Source organism: Leucoraja erinacea, chromosome 27 (assembly GCF_028641065.1).
Source record: "Leucoraja erinacea ecotype New England chromosome 27, Leri_hhj_1, whole genome shotgun sequence".
Lineage (NCBI taxonomy): Eukaryota > Metazoa > Chordata > Chondrichthyes > Rajiformes > Rajidae > Leucoraja > Leucoraja erinaceus.
In genome coordinates this window covers 19753412-19770170 of record NC_073403.1, presented here as the reverse complement: position 1 = coordinate 19770170, position 16759 = coordinate 19753412, and the positions used below count along the sequence as shown (strand labels likewise).

Genomic DNA, 16759 nt, shown 5'->3' with positions numbered 1-16759 from the left:
TTTAAATTAATGAATTCCCATGTTGAAATTTGAACTAGTGTCTATCATGGTACAGGGAGCTCTGGCTGCTGGTAATATAATCCCCACAATACCACACTCTGGTAAGTTCATTATAAACAATAAAACCCAACTTTTACCAAATAAATTACTAATGGGCCTGTCCCACTTACGCGATTTTTTCGGTGACTTGCCGGCACCCGTCATAGTTGCAGCAGGTCGCCGAAAATTTTCAATATGTTGAAAATCCAGCAGCGACCAAAACAAGGTACGACTTTTTGGGCGAATACTCATGACCATACAGGCTTCATCCTGCGACATGTCGCCAGGGTGTCGCCTGTATGGTTGTGAGCAGCCTCCTCAGTCGCCCAAAGAATCTTTCTGGTCGCCGCTGAATTTTCAACATGTTGAAAATTTTCGGTGACCTGCAACTACCTATGATGGGTGCCAGCAGTCGCCGAAAAAGTCGCGTAAGTGGACATGCCCATAAGGATAACCCTTTTTAAATCAAGAAGACCTTATTTATCCTCTGAAAACCATATATTACAATTTGGGATTCATTTTTTACATAAACATGGAACATAACATTTCACAGATTTTTTACTACAGAGGACTCTGGACATGTTTCTGAGAGCTGCCTTTTAACAATAAAACGAAGAGAAGGCTTTCTAGTTGAAGACCAATAACTCTTAACGCTACACACCCTTTTTAACTAAACTCAAAATTAGGGAGTTTTATCAAAGTGTTGCCCAGATGGCATGTAATCTTGTATGAAACCTTTATTTTTCTGAATAAGGATCCCGACTTGAAACATTAACTGTTCATGTTCTCCATAGATGCTGCCTGATCCATTGAATTATTCCATCATTATGTGTCTTTTTTTGGTCAGAAGTAACTTTGTTGAACGGTAAAAGAGGAAACAGTGGATAGGAATTTGCTATTCCAATATGTGCTGCAGTTACTGATTAAATAAATGTGAAAATACAGGACAAATTAATAATAACAAAAATAAAAATCTTTATCAATTGGATATTTCACTATAGTAAATTAGTTTGATTGGAAATCATGAGGGAAAGGTTTCATGATTTGCATGGGCATAATTCTATGAGATGCATAGATTTAGCAGATGATATGTGACACATTTCAGATTGTTTGCATTAATTACAATGTTAGTTTCAAATGTACTAAGATCTTTTAATAGTAAACAATACTTGAACATCAATCAACACCTTTCCCTCTTCTTTGCCAGTTTTCATCCTTCCCTCTTTCCGAAGATGTTGACATCATCCCTGAGAACAAATGTCAAAAAGGTGCAAAATTACCATTCATATGCGTTAAACGTTGATCAAATGTGCAGTGCACATCAGCCAGGGTTCAGTCCCTTCCTTGAGTGATTCATATGAAAGCTCTTTGAGTAGGTACACTTGATGGTAATTGAGAGCATGTATGCTGGATGATTTTATTTTTCCTTTCCACCCATTGTAACATGCCACTATACTGTAAATCATACATCATCAACTAACACAGCATGTAGCTGATGTTTGAAAAGATCTTTCTCCCTGTTTACCTCACTTCACTGCTCAGTTGTCTAAATATTTCAAGGGCTGACATGAAAATATGCAATAACAAATATACCCGGTGCTGTTTTAAGAGAGGTGGCACAAATATTTTTATAAAATAGCTGTTTTTGACAGGTTCCGTTTTCAGAAAGACTTGTTTGTACTGAATATATGTAGTTGTTATTTTAGTATAATTTTTCCTTATAAAGAATCGCTGAGACTTTCTGTGCAGCATTGCATTTAAAGTTTAAAAGAAATAATTCTGAAATTTTTTCTTTATGATTTTCATTCATTTTGAGTTCTTTCCCCTTCCTATTTCTAAATTAATAATGTTATTCAGACGATCCATTGCATCAATATTAATTGAAATGTAGAATGCCCCTGTGCAAAAGGCCGCTCACTTAGGATGGTTAATGAAGCATATTTGATGGCCTGCTGTCTCATCACCAATACATTGATTATTTTTTGTATGTGGTGTTAAAGGAGAAAAAGGACATGTTGATGTTCATTCTTTATAGTCTGGATCCTGGGGTATCCATTCTATTTTCTCAAAATCTTAATGAAAATTAGTTCTATGTGGATTTTCTGAAACACCTAATGCACCAACTGTTCCTCAACTCCCCCATTATTATTCATGTCGAGAGTCAAGAGTTTTATTGTCATGTGTCCCAGATAGGACAATGAAATTCTTGCTTGCTGCAGCACGACAGAATATGTAAACATACTACATAACAGGAGATAAAAGTTCAGTGTGTCTATTTACCATAGACCATATATACACACACAATAAATAAACAGTTAAAGTGCAATAGACTGTTATAGTTCAGGGTTTGTTTGATGGCGAGTTTAATAGCCTGATGGCTGTGGGGAAGAAGCTGTTCCTGAACCTGGATGTTACAGATTTCAGGCTCCTGTACCTTCTTCCCTACGGCAACGGAGAGATGAGTGTGTGGCCAGGATGGTGTGGGTCTTTGATGATGTTGGCAGCCTTTTTGAGGCATCGATTACAATAGATTCCTTCGATGGTGGGGAGGTCAGAGCCGATGATGGACTGGGCAGTGGTCACAACTTTCTGCTATCTTTTCCGCTCCTGAACGTTCAAGTTACTGAACCAAGCCACGATGCAACCAGTCAGTATGCTCTCTACCTGTCGAAGTTCGAGAGAGTCCTCCTTGACATACCGACTCTCCGTAATCTTCTCAGGAAGTAGAGGCGCTGATATGCCTTCTTTATGATTGCATCAGTGTGCTAGGACCAGGAAAGATCTTCGGAAATATGCACGCCCAGGAATTTGAAGTACTTCACCCTTTCCACCATTGTCCCTTTGATATAAATGGGATTGTGGGTCCCTATCCTACCCCTTCCAAAGTCCACAATCAGTTCCTTGGTTTTGCACTCATTCTTTAAACTCATTGAACAAGTTGAACAATTTCTAGCAATTTAGTAGCTCATTTTTCTTTTCCTTTGAGTATAGTAGTAGCAGGAGAATTTAATAGGATGAGAAATATGTTTTGCATTTTTACATCTGTTAGTTGTGCCTTCGAGGCCTAGAAACATTTCAGAAAAATAACTTGTGAAGTACAGTCACTGGTATGTTGACAAATGCTGCAGCAAATTGCTTGAGATGTGTGATCAGTTAATCAATTTTTATAGAGTTGGCATAGTGTTGAAAAGTGTAATTGATAGTGCAAGCATGTGGCACTGGCTAACCGATGCTCTAGATTTCACCAGAACCACTTGGCTCCAGACATCTTCACAACTTTGGTCTAAATAAGGACTAAGGAGCTAAATTGCAGATGCGAGTTGAGTGATGCATTTACTATCAATTTAGGTGTATTATTGTCTCATTTACCGAGGTATAGTGAATAGCTCTGTTTTGCAACCAAGCCAAACAGGTCCTATACTATACAGCAATACAATCAAGTCAAACTCAAGTGCAATAGATAGAGCAAAGGAGAATATATATAGTGCAGAATATTGTTCTCAGCATTGAGGCACATCAGTTCCATGGACAAAGTGCATGTAAACAGGTGTAACATTGGCATAGTGCCTGGGGTTATGAGGAGAAGTCAGGGGAATGGGGCAAGGAGGGAGAGATAGATCAGCCATGATTGAATGGCGGAGTAGACATGATGGGCCGATAGGTCAAATTCTGCTCATATAACTTATGACCTTATAAAGTTTAGGAAAGAACAGCAGATGCTGGTTTAAATAGATGGTAAACACAAAATGCTGGAGTAACTCAGCAGGACAGACAGCATCTCTGGAGAGAAGGAATGGGTGACATTTTGGGTCAACCCGAATTACCCATTCCTTCTCTCCAGAGATGCTGCCTGTCCCGCTGAGTTACTCCAGCATTTTGTGTTGACCTTATAATAGTATTTGGCAACAAGGGACAAACACGAGTTTGGTTGAAGTCATACTTTGCACACAGGAAGATCGTTTTCTTGTTGATGGTCAATCGTCCCATAACCCAGGATATTGACACACTAGTTCCACAGAGCAGCATCTCAGCCCAGCCATCGCGGTGGAGAATCTCTCTGGCATGCTGGTCTTCACCAATGACCTTGCTTCCATTAAACAAGGGAATTATGTTAGCTGATTGTAGAATATTCAATTCCATTTGTTTTGGCAAATAAAGCAGCCATAGTGTCATAGAGTCATTATGCCTCTCCCCTGATTCTCAGTCTGAAGAAGGGTCTCGACCTGAAACTTCACCAATTCCTTCTCTCCACAGATGTTGCCTGCCCTGCTGAGTTACTCCAGCATTTTATGTTTATCTACAGTGTCATAAAGCACAGAAAACGCCCTTTGAGCCAACTAGGCCATGCCAAACAAGATGCCCCATTTAAGCTAATCCCATTTGACCCATGGACTAACTCCAAACCTTTCCTGTTCATGAAGCTGTCCAAATGGCTTTTTAAATGTTATTGAACTTCCCTCAGCTACTTCCTTTGGCAGCTCGGTCCATATACTACCTTCTGTGTAGAAATAGTTGTCCCTCAAGTGTCTGTTAAAACTTCCCTCATTCACTGTGGATTTTTGGCCTCTAGTTCTTTATTCTCCTACCCTGTAAAAAAAAAAATTGTGAATTCACCCTATCTATTCCCCTCATGATTGTACAACCGTCTATATGATTACACCTAAGTCTAACTTGCCCAACCGCTCTCTATAACCCCATCTCTCGAATCCAGACAATAACCTGGTAAATCTTTTCTCCATTCTTTCCAGATTAATAGCGTCTTCTTTCACAGGGTGACCAAAACTGAATACAGTGCTCCCATATGCATCTCAGCAACGTCTTGTACAACTGCAATTTAACATCCCGACTTCTGTATTCAATCCCCTGACTGAACGCACCTAGGCCACAACATTTCCTTCAGCTCCCTGACCACCTGTGACATAATCTTCAGGGAAGTTTGTAATTGACATGCTCTACAACACTTCCCTACCATTCACTATAAAAATCATATCCTTGTTTGACTCCCCCAAATGCAACACCTTGCACTTATCTGAATTAAATTCCAGTTGCCAAGCCTCGGAGTACATAACCAGCTGATCAAGATCCGGCTGCAACCTCACTATCTGCCATTCCACGTATTGTAATGTCATGGTGGTTTACTAGTTTTCTTCCCATGTTTTTATTTGCAGTTATTCTTAACAAAAGGAATTAAGGATGACTACTGATTCCTTATCCACCCTCTAGACTTCCAGCATCTCACTTAAGGCTAATGATGTTGCTTAGCTCCTGCAATTTCTTATCTAGCTCCCCTGTGCGTTCTTGGGTGCACTTCATCAGGTCCTGGAGATTTATCTACCTTTATAAATGTTAAGATGTGCAGCATCTCTACTATAATGTGGATTATCCCCAAGACATCCCCATTAACTTTCCTGAGTTCTTTAGTGTTCATATCTTTCCCCACCATAACATCAGAGTAGAAATATTCATTGTGGATCTCGCCCATCTCCTGTGACTCCACATACACTTATTACTTTGCTCGCTACTCTTTTTTTCCTTTAACGTACTTCAAATTTTTCTTTGTATTCTCCTTGATCTTTTTTGCCAATGCTGTTCCATACCATTTTTTTGCCCTCATGATCCCCTTCTTAAGTATACTCCTGTTTCTCCTATACTTCAGGGATTTGCTTATGAAACAAAACAGATAGTTTACGCAGGTGAATGCGTTAAATTCACAGATCCATGCAATTCTGTAAATCGTGTCTTTTGCAATATTCTTCCAGCAATTATGGCTGTAATTGCAGTTGGCATAATGCAAACAAGATGGCCTGTTTAACCATTTTTTAAATGAAAGTAAAGACTAACAGGCAACACTCTAGCACAGCAGAGTTGCAGACAGGAAGGTGGTGCAGCTGGTAGAGCTGATGCCTTACAGCTCCAGAGACCCGGGTTTGATCGTGCCCTCGGATGCTGTGTGTGGGGAGTTTGCACGTTCTCCCTGTGACCATGTGGATTTCCTCCAGGCATTCAGTTTTTTCCTGTATCTCAAAGACATGTGTGTTTGTGGATTAATTGGCCACTTAATCTTCCCCCTTGTGTGTAAAGAAGAATGCAGAAGTGGGATAACATAGAACGAGTGTGAAAGGGCAGTCGATATGGACTTGGTGGGTTGAAGGGCAAGTTTCCATACTGTTCAATCAATTCAATCAATCAACCTCTTGGTTATATTGGAATTGAAAAATATTTCCATACAAAGCCAGCAATCAAATGTTCTCATTTAGAAGGTCATACAAATTACGATAACTATTGACAACATATCGCCTCTAAGCAAATCCAATACCTACACCTGTGGTCTACTGATCTCCTTCGACTTTTCATGATTACTTCAGGCTACAATTATTGTATTAGCAAACAATAACTAATGCTCTATTGATATTTTATTTTTAGTTTAGTTTTAGTCTGGGCTTACAGTAACCATTACAAAAACAAAGCGCAATAATTAGAGGTCAAAGCTGGAGTATGTCTGCTCTGCACCACAATCTGACCTTGTGAGATGAACACTTTCTTTAAAGGAATTGGTATTGGTTTTGTATCAGAGGAAAGGACTAAGTATTATAGTTAAGTGTTTCAGAGGATTGACAGCATCATGTCGTGAGCTCAAAATACAATGGCAAACATAAACTTTGTTCTTAAGAGTATTGGGTGTTATGGGCAAATTATTGGGGAAATTCCCTTTCACCCTCTGATTACAGAATAAATGCAAGTAAAGTTCTGCTCATTGTCAATCAATGTAAATACCTAATTGTATTTGTTGTACTTATGCATTGTTTGTTTAAGTAGATATGATTAAAATAAAGTTGACAGCCACACTGCTGTATTCAGAAAATTGTAAATGTTTAAGATCTCTTAGCTATGCTGTATTATTGGTCCTAGTTCCATTGCAGATTAAAACATCATAATTATGCTAAAATGTCAAACAATGAGTATTGTTGTTAGTATTAATTTATCTATTAACTATTATTCCTTTTACAGTCGAAATTAATATTTTCCTTGAGGTTGAGCTTCTTTTAGAGTACTGTTAATTATACAGGGCACTCACTTAACTTTTTTCCCCTGTTGCCAGCCGGGCAACCTCAGCAGCTTTTTAGGTTGCCAAATGTCAGTTTAGGTGGTCATTTAAGACGGCTTGCACGGCGCGTGCAATAATGTACTCGGACGAAGTGCATAGTTACCAGTCGGAATTATTCTCAATGAAGCATTCACATATTATTTCTGCTTGAAATAAAGTCACAAACTAAACATATTCACCAATCAAGACATGATATATACCACAATGACATGCAGCAAAATTATAATACAGTGTCTCAACTCTTTTTACACATTGCAATGAATGCAATTTGTATTATTTCTTTCCACTTCCAAACAAAAATGTGGTTGGATTATTCAGCGTATGATCAACCTGTGTCAATAAAACCTGAACCATGGTAACATATATGCTTAACTATGCACACTACTGATTGATGCAGGCGTGTTTTCTGTGAAGGACTGAAAATTATCATGACATGGCCATAGCATGGGTCGTTATTGCTATTGGTACAGAAACACTCTCGCTTCCCACATAATTTATCCACAACAAAATGTACAGGTTGCAAGGAAATGGAGGGGGGGGGAGGGGAGTTGAGAAGGCAATTGTTGCTGAATAGATGGATTGAGGCAGAGGCGTGTTGGTTGGAGTAGGTAAAATTGTGAGGGAAGAGCGCGGGGGAAGTCAGAGGAGTTGAATGGGTGGATCAGTACGGGATGGAGGGGGTGGATCTGTGCAGATTGGATGGGGGGATCAGTACAGGATGGATGGGGGGGATAAGTACAGAATGAATGGGGGGGAATCTGTACAAGATGAATGGGGTAGACAAAAATGCTGGAGAAACTCAGCGGGTGAGGCAGCATCTATGGAGCGAAGGAAATGGGCAACGTTTCGGGTCGAGACACTTCTTCAGACTGATCCCCCATTCTTCTTGAATGGGGGGATCAGTACAGGATGGATGGAGCAGGGGGATCAGGGCAGGATGAATGGGAGGATCAGTACAGGATGAATGGGAGGATCAGGACAGGATGAATGGGTGGATCAGTACAGGATGAATGGGAGGGGGTCAGTACAGTGTGGATCGGAGGGTCTGTGCAAGATGAAGGGAGGGCTCATGGATGAATGGGGGACTACTACAGGATGAATGAGGGGGGATCACTACATGAGGAATGGAGGTTCACTACAGAATGAATGGGGGAGGGATCGCTACAGGAGTTGGGGGATTGCTACTGGATGAATTGGGGATCAGCGCAGGATGAATGGGTGATCAGCGAAGGATGAATGGAGGACAGGATGAATGGTGGGGTTCAGTACAGGATGAATGAGGGGATCAGTACAGGATGAATGGCGGGGATCAGTAAAAGATGAATGGGACAATCACTACAGAATGGATTGGGGGGGGAAATCGGTCCAGGGTACATGGAGGGTTGGTCAGTACGGGATAAATGGGGGGGATCAGTACAGGATGAAGGGGTGGGATCAGTACAGGATGGATGGGGGGAGCAGTGCAGGATTAATAGATTGGGGGGGGGGTAGATGGGGAAGGGAGCACAGGGGCTGTCAGAGAGGACTAAATAGGGGAATGGGGATCAGTGCGGGATAGAGAGGAGGGGTCTCAGGATAAGGGGGGGGGCGGAGGGGGATGTACAAGAGAGAGAGAGAGAGAGAGAGAGAGGAGGTGGGGGAGAAAGGAAGGTCAGCGCTTATCGGACACGGATGGCATCATGCCCCGCTGCCTTGGCCATCCCTGTCCACTGCCAAGTGCCACGCCACCGCCAAAGGGGGAGGATCTCCTCATCACCGCCTCCCCTCCTCCGCCAGCCAACAGGAAGGTGCGGGGCCGAGTGGTGCAGGTGCCTCAGACGGCGAAAGGGGGCCTCCCCCTTCTTCCTTCCCAGCCTCAGCATGCAGGAGGGTTTGTTTTGAAAGGGCATATGGCGGAGTGGCAAGCAGCGGCCACTATCAGGGCAGGCGGGGTGCGGGAGGAGGAGGAGGAGCCGCTGTGCGGGGCACGCCATTCACTCTGACCCTCCATCACCCTGCACCTAGTATCTTTGCCCCGCACTACAGCTTGTTACTGCCGCCGACACAAAATGTCACATTCCTTTTCTCCAGAGATACTGCCTGACCCGCTGAGTTACTACAATTTTTTGTGTCTTATCTTCGGTATAAACCAGTACCTGCAATGCTAAACCGGGCAAAATGAGTCGGCATTCAGGTTGCCGGGCTGCGCTTTGGGTAATCATTGGTACCTGGGAAACTGCTAATTTTGAGCCCTGTTATACCAATCATTCCAATGTAAAGTAATTAAGATTGGGATGAAGCACCTATCTCTAAATCGATTCTGATGTTATGTACTAAATCGCAATTTTACATTATATTTTCTGATGACATTGGTGCGATGTTTACTATTTCCAATTGCAATAATTCGATCAGTGGGCTTTTGATACAATCTGAATTGAACTTCAAGTTCAGAACTTTATGGATGTAATTAAAAAAAAACATTCAGCTGATCAGTCTGATTGATTGCAAATTTGGATGATAAATCAGTGTTCTATTCTGCATTGCAGTCAATCTTGAAGTATTTTTGAACAATTTAAATTAGCATTGTTATTTTGGATAAAGTTATCTTTAAATACTGAGCAATTAATTTTTCAGAGAAATTGATACCGCAGATTTATTTAGCCTGGTTCTTAGGAAGCTGAATTTAACTTTGGTAAAGATGGCATCACAAACCCAGGGCGTTTCACTTTTAGCTATGTACTAATTATGGCTTGTTGAACTCTTTATACCTGTAACTCCTAGAACATAATTTCTTCAGCTGATCTCCATGGAATTGACCGTTTCCAACCGAATCTTTTTAAAAAACGTACTTATTTCACTTGTTAATTTATTTTCAAATTGTGGAATATAAGTTCACATTCTAGGTGTTTATTATATTGTTATTTGTTCTGTTGGATGGGTGGGTAATTATTGATTTTAAAAAGCAATTATTGCATGCTCTATCAGTCCATGCAAGGAAACTATGGACTGAATTCAAATCCAAAATTGTTTTTTTTAGGAATGAACTTGACTTAAATGAGATTATTCAAGTGTCAAAATATGACCCAATAGAGTTTCTTTATTGTTTTATGTTTCTTATCATCAATGACACTAACCCACCTCCTGAACCATGTTCAACCTTTTGACATCTAACTCCTGTCTGATCAATGATTGGTATCCCATCAATAGATTTTGGTATGCAGTCCTCTCAAGTTTCTGTAATTCCCGATAAACTAATTTTGAATATGCTGGAAACACTCAAGCCATATCTGTAGGAAAAGAAACAGTCAATATCTCATGTCAAAGACTCTTCATCAGAACTAGGAAAGAAGCAAAATAAGCTTGTTAGCTGTAGGGAGAGTATGATGCCTCTGATTGGGTAAAACCAGACGATCATGGGGATAAGTATACAAGATGTAAATAGTCTCCTAAAAGTTGTCTCCTAAAAGTTTCAGTGCAGTTATTTTAGATGATTTAGGTGAAATCTCAATAATTCAGTGTTTTCAAATTAAAGGTATTAGGTAAATAACCATGAGCTCTTGCAATATCGAAGGAAGCCATTTGATTAATCATTGCTCTGCTAGCTCTCATAAAGGGCTGTCTAATTAGTCCAACACCCCAACAATTCCCCCAAATTAGTCATTTTCAAATAGATGGCTTTTGAACGTTTCTCTGAAATCTGCATCCACCAGTCTTTCATATGGTGTGTTCCAAAACTTGATAGCCCTCCAATTATTATCAATTATTATAAATCTGTGGCCTTGAACAATAAATGCCTGCTCCTTGATTTTTTTTCATAAATTGGAATATATCTGATGTGGTATTCTCTTATAATATCAGTTCCAGTCTGACCACAAAACTGAAATTATTAATTCCTCTTATAATGTTAAACCAATTCAGTTGTTATATATTCCTGCTTCTGCTGCTTTCGTACTCCCTATTTACCATACTAAATTTTGTATCGTGTCTCTTTTACTGACTGCTTAAAGGAACCCAATGCATACCTCGCTCCAGTTTGGGGAAAAAAGCATTCACTCACTTTAGTCCCTGCCTTTTGTCTGTAACCAATTGCAAAAAGGACACATGTGTTTCATGACACGTTGTGCTTTAGCTGTGGATGCTGGTCATGGCAAGATTTAGCTGTTAAATTTTGCTAAAAGGAAGCTCTCACTATACACTATCAGTCTGAAGAAGGGCCCCGACCCGAAACGTCACCCATTCCTTCTCTCCAGAGATGCTGCCTGTCCCGCTGAGTTTCTACAGCATTTTCTGTCTACCCTCTCTCTATTCACATGAGTTTAAAAGGCCAATAGTTAAAATAAACAATTAAAGCATATAGTTTGCAGCGTTCAAGGTCAAAGGTCAAAAACTGTATTTGCCATTTGTGCTTACACACATAGGAACTCTTGTGCAGTTGTTCAGAGAGTCAAGTCCAAGTTAAAAAGACACACAGAAGACACATAATCTATAAAAACATATACTTCTCTAGAACTAAAAAAGAAAGAAAATGCCTATATAAAATGCCTATATAAACCCTATATAAAGGGGAAAGTGAGAGCATTGTAAATTACACAAACCCTATATAAAAAGTGTGCTTTGTAAACATTTTAATTAACTCCAGGTAGGTTTAAAATGTGGTAAGAGATCCAATAAATTCCTTAGGGCTCCTTGTAAATGCAATTTAACGTCACACTAAAGTTGCGCTGCATGTGGTGTTAAACCCAATGGGTCTAATGCATCTCCAGGGAGTTTCCCCTCCCACTCTTTTTTTCCACTAGCCCACATTGACTTTGACTTTATCATTATAAGGTAAGTTCAATGTCAATATAAAGTAGGAATTGTTTCACAGAAGCTTTGAATTTGAATAAAATTGTCTTACTTGCTTTCCTCTGTAATATATATGATTTTTCACTACACCAATTTATTTCCTCAGTTGCCCCAACAGGAATTCACCTAGCCCTTTCTCTTCCAGACTCATGCATATGATGCATGTGTGAGAGTCCATTCATAGACAGATGAGTCACAGACCTTTGTTGTAATTGTTGACCCCTTTTTTGTCAACTTGTTTAACTTCAGTCCTATATTTAGTCCTGGACCACTATCACTCACAATTTTCCACTCTAGTTGAACATTGTAAAGGGCAAAGACATGATTTTCAGTCTCCAACACAACATTCTATGACTCCAGATACTCCCACCTGACATGTTCAAGAAAGAACCGCAGATGCTGGAAAAACCGAAGCTAGACAAAAAATGCTGGAGAAACTCAGCCGGTGAGGCAGCATCCATGGAGAGAAGGAATAGGCGTTGTTTTGGATCAAGACCCTTCTTCGGACTAATGTCGGGGGGGGGGGGGGGGGGGGGAGAAAGGAAGAGGCAGAGATAGTAGGCTTGAGGGAGAGCTGGGGAGGGGAAGGAGGGAGAAAGCAAGGACTATCTGAAATTGGAGGTCAATGTTCATACCGCTGGGGTGTAAACTGCCCAAGCGAAATATGAGGTCCTTTCAGAAGGACCTTTTGTCCATTGCCAGAGTGAGGCCCAGCGCAAGTTGGAGGAACAGCACCTCATATTTCACTTGGGCAGTTTACACCCCAGCGGTATGAATATTGACTTCTCTGCCGCAGAGGGCGGTGGAGGCGGGTTCTCTGGATGCTTTCAAGAGAGAGCTCGATAGGGCTCTTAAAGATAGCATAGTCAGGGAATATGGGGAGAAGGCAGGAACAGGGTACTGATTGGGGATGATCAGCCATGATCACATTGAATGGCGGTGCTGGCTCGAAGGGCCGAATGGCCTACTCCTGCACCTATTGTCTATTCTCCAATTTCAGATAGTCCTTGCTTTCTCCCTCCTTCCCCTCCCCTTCCCAGCTCTCCCACAAGCCTACTGTCTCCACCTCTTCCTTACTTTTTCCCAACCCCCCCCCCCCCCCACATCAGTCTGAAGTAGGGTCTCAACCCGAAACGCCGCTTCTTCCTCCTCTCCATTGATGCTGCCTCACCCGCTGAGTTTCTTCAGCATTTTTGACTACCCACTTGTGATCACTGACTGAACTTAATTCAAGTCACGCTTGTTCTCCTGTGTTTCATTCTTTGGCATTATGCTGTCAGGTGCCAGGCAACATAAATTCACTCCATATACCATTCAAACCACTCTCTCCTCTCAAGTTCCACCTTTGTCGCCTCATCTCACGTCGTCTTTGATATAGACTCAATTTTTGTGAGTTTTTTGTTCAAGCTGCAATTTGCAATTTGGCATTGACATATGGTTCATTTTAACTGTTTCCAACTACAATAAAGGTTTATCTTGTATGAAATTGTTTTTCAATATAGAAAATGTTTTCATGATAACTTAGTTTTCAGGTTAAGTATGCTTCTGTCGTCTATTCCCATTTATAAAGGCTGCGTACTATTTATCTAACTATTTATTTAATTGGTATTGTCAGAATTTTACTGAGATAAAATTGTTTGTGTGGTGTTAGAAAATATAACCTGGAAAACATAATAAAGTAACCCCCAGGGTGAATCCTTAATGCTTCTTTAAGGAATAGGAGTAAGAAAGGCTATTCAACCTCTCAGGCCTATGTTGCCATTTAAGAAGATTGTGACTAATCTTTCCCCTTAGTATCATTTATCCTGCTTTCATTCCAAAATCATTGATTCCCTGAAATATCCAAAAATATTTTGTCTGGAATATATTTGGTGACTGTGCGTCCACAGCCACCAGTAGTAAAATAATATATTCTGGCTGAAGAAAAATCTTCTTGTTCCAGTCTTGAATGGTCACACCCATACTTTGAAACTATGACCCTGGTTCCAGATACCCCAGCTAAGGGATTCATCAGTCATGCATGCACTGTCAAGCTGCATATTAATTTTAGAAACAGATGCTGGTTTGCAAATAATAATTTTGTCTTTTTCAATGAAATCACCTTCTATTTTCCTAATCTCCAAAGAGTATTGGTCCATTCATGGTAAACGTTATTCATTGAAATGAATACCCTATCCCAGGAATGAATCTGATGAATATTCACTGCTCTTCTTCTAACACTAGTGCATTGTGCAGGCTATTCTAAGTGCAGTCTCACCACTCCTTTTTAATTGAAGTAGGATTTCTTTACACCTGTTCACAAATTCTTTCGTCCCAGAGGCCAACATACAATTTGCTTCCTAATTATATATAGCATTGAATGATTGGTGTAGAAGAAAACCTATGGCTCAATGATTACAATCGTAATTTAAAATTCTGTATCTCTATTTTTCTCCAAGTCTAGATGACCCAACATATTCCCCACATCACATCCATTTGTCATATCCTTGCCCATTCATGCAGTCTTTCTTTATCTCCCTGAATTTCCCAGCCTTTGCTTTTACAGCTCGTACTGTCACCCAGCTTTGCATCATTGCACAGTGATTACATAATGGGTGTATTTTATTGACGTGGGATAAAGAATTTGTGCCACGTTTCTCAATTAATCTCGTTAGAATTAATTGCCTGTGAACAGCTGACAATCAAAAACAAAAACAAGCAGTTGCATACTTACCTTTACAAATCAAGTCTACAGTCGAGGTAGTTTTATTCTAATTACCTTTACTGAGCATCCAAAGAATCAGTTGCATAGGCACAAACATAGAGTGTTGGAAGATCTCAGCAGGTCAAGCAGCACTTGTGGAGGGAATGGACAGCTGATGTTTCGGGTCGGGATACTTATTCGGATGGTTAAGTCTAAAATAAAATTTGTACAACTCGCATTATCTTCGAGTCACTTTAATTTTTCGGGGGTGGGTGGGGGAAACCATTCTGTGTCACATCTGTCAGTTTTATTCCAAATAATTTACACTGGCTCAGCAATCTGGATTACCTGAACACTATGCCATTTCTTAGGGTTGTAGTGAAATTGAGTGCTTTTTTTTTCACCTGACCAATATTAAGAGCAATTATAGCAGGCTAAAAGTAGAGAGAATCTTCCATCATATTTTGATTACTAGATTGTATCGTACCCTTGCTTGATCTTTCTTAGCTTCAAGGAATATTACAGTTGTATATTAAACCCTTCACTACACTGACTAAGATATAGAATACAGTTTCTTTATGATCCTCATATCGCAGATGTACATTCTCCATATTGACTGCAATCTTTCAAAAAACTTTTTTTTAAGGGTGGCATTCACTTTCAAATGGATTTATTGAATAAAAAGTAAAAATGGAAGTTGCTGGAAATCAGATGGACAAATAAACTGTTTGAAACAAGCATCCGCGGAGAAGCGGTTAAAGTTTCAGGTCAAGTACCTTTCATCATAACTAGGAAAAATTAGATAATTATTACATTAATAAGCAAACACTGGAAATTTGTAAGACTTCTCAGTTTACCAAGCCCTCTTCAGAAGACAGATTGACAATCAATTTTGGGCACTAAACTTGCGCTGGATGAACAATTTTCTTGACCTAATCTTCAATTGCATTTCACTGCTGACTTTTTACTCAATCTCTCTGATCTGTATGCTTTAAGAGTATTGAATTGGAACGAGTCTGACAGACATACTTTGCAAAATCTCAGTGTAGCTAAATAAATTCTGATATTTTACAGTAAAATAGAGCTTCCATACAGATGTATATTCAAACTATTTATAGCATTCTGTTGAAATTTATGTTGAAACTTGGTCACTCCCATAGATTCAAGTTCCAGTCATAACTTCAGATGTATGACGGTTAATGTGGCAAAATAAGTTCAAGATTTAAGAGGGTTTAATTGTCATGTGTACAAACAACGAAACAATTAAATTCTTACTAGCATCAACAGGCCTGTAATCTGGCCCATTTTCATGCAGAAACCTTTTGTTTCACCATTGAACCTATAACTTTTTACATCATTAAAAAAATATTTTTTATTAGATTTTGCTATAAGAACTAAAGCCAAAGTCCCATCACTTCATGTACTTATGAATAAGGTCAGTCTTTAGTTATTTCATTCTTTTTAATTTAAGTTCTTTAATTTGATTTGTTACCTTTTCAGAAAATCAGGGTGCAACAATTTAATCTAAAGAAACAATTCTTGATGCAAAGAAGCCATTAAAGATAAGGCTTGCAAATCTTCAGACGGGTAATTTAAGGTATCTTGCTCTTTCATTCCACACTTGGATGTTTTCCATGTAGAATACAAATTACATTGGCTTGTTAAGCATCAGTCTGTTAAGTACAGACCGATACAAAGTAATAATTGAACATCTAACGTGCTCTGAATTTCAACTTGAGTGTCTGGTAATGTGTACGATTACTGAGTAATGTTCTTTTATAATCTTCTGATCAGCCTAACCTTTGGCCTTGTCTACCTTTAAGAAAGGCGGGAGAGAGAAAACGGAATTATAGACCAGTTAGCCTGACATCGGTGGTGGGGAAGATGCTGGAGTCAATTATAAAAGATGAGATAGCTGAACATTTGGTTAGCAGTAACAGGAGTAACATAGGGGAAATCATGCTTGACTAATCTTCTCGAATTTTTTGAAGATTGGAACTTGGAAAATGGACAAGGGAGAGCCAGTGGATATAATGTGCCTGGACTTTCAGAAAGCATTTGATAAGGTCCCACATAGGAGATTATTGGGCAAAATTAGGGCACATGGT

At 39.8% G+C, this 16759-nt stretch overlaps 1 protein-coding gene across 10 annotated transcripts in view; it reads left to right on the top strand.

The window, feature by feature from the left end:
* The window catches only part of hdac5 (histone deacetylase 5), a 277929-nt gene that overhangs the window by 130273 nt on the left and 130897 nt on the right, over positions 1-16759 (top strand). The window contains exon 4 of one of the 10 annotated variants that reach the window (XM_055657259.1): positions 16152-16248. The exons of the other annotated variants lie outside the window; for them this stretch is intronic. The gene's annotated coding sequence lies outside the window, so the exon portion shown is untranslated. The remainder of the gene's footprint in view (positions 1-16151; positions 16249-16759) is intronic. 10 annotated transcript variants of the gene reach the window in all.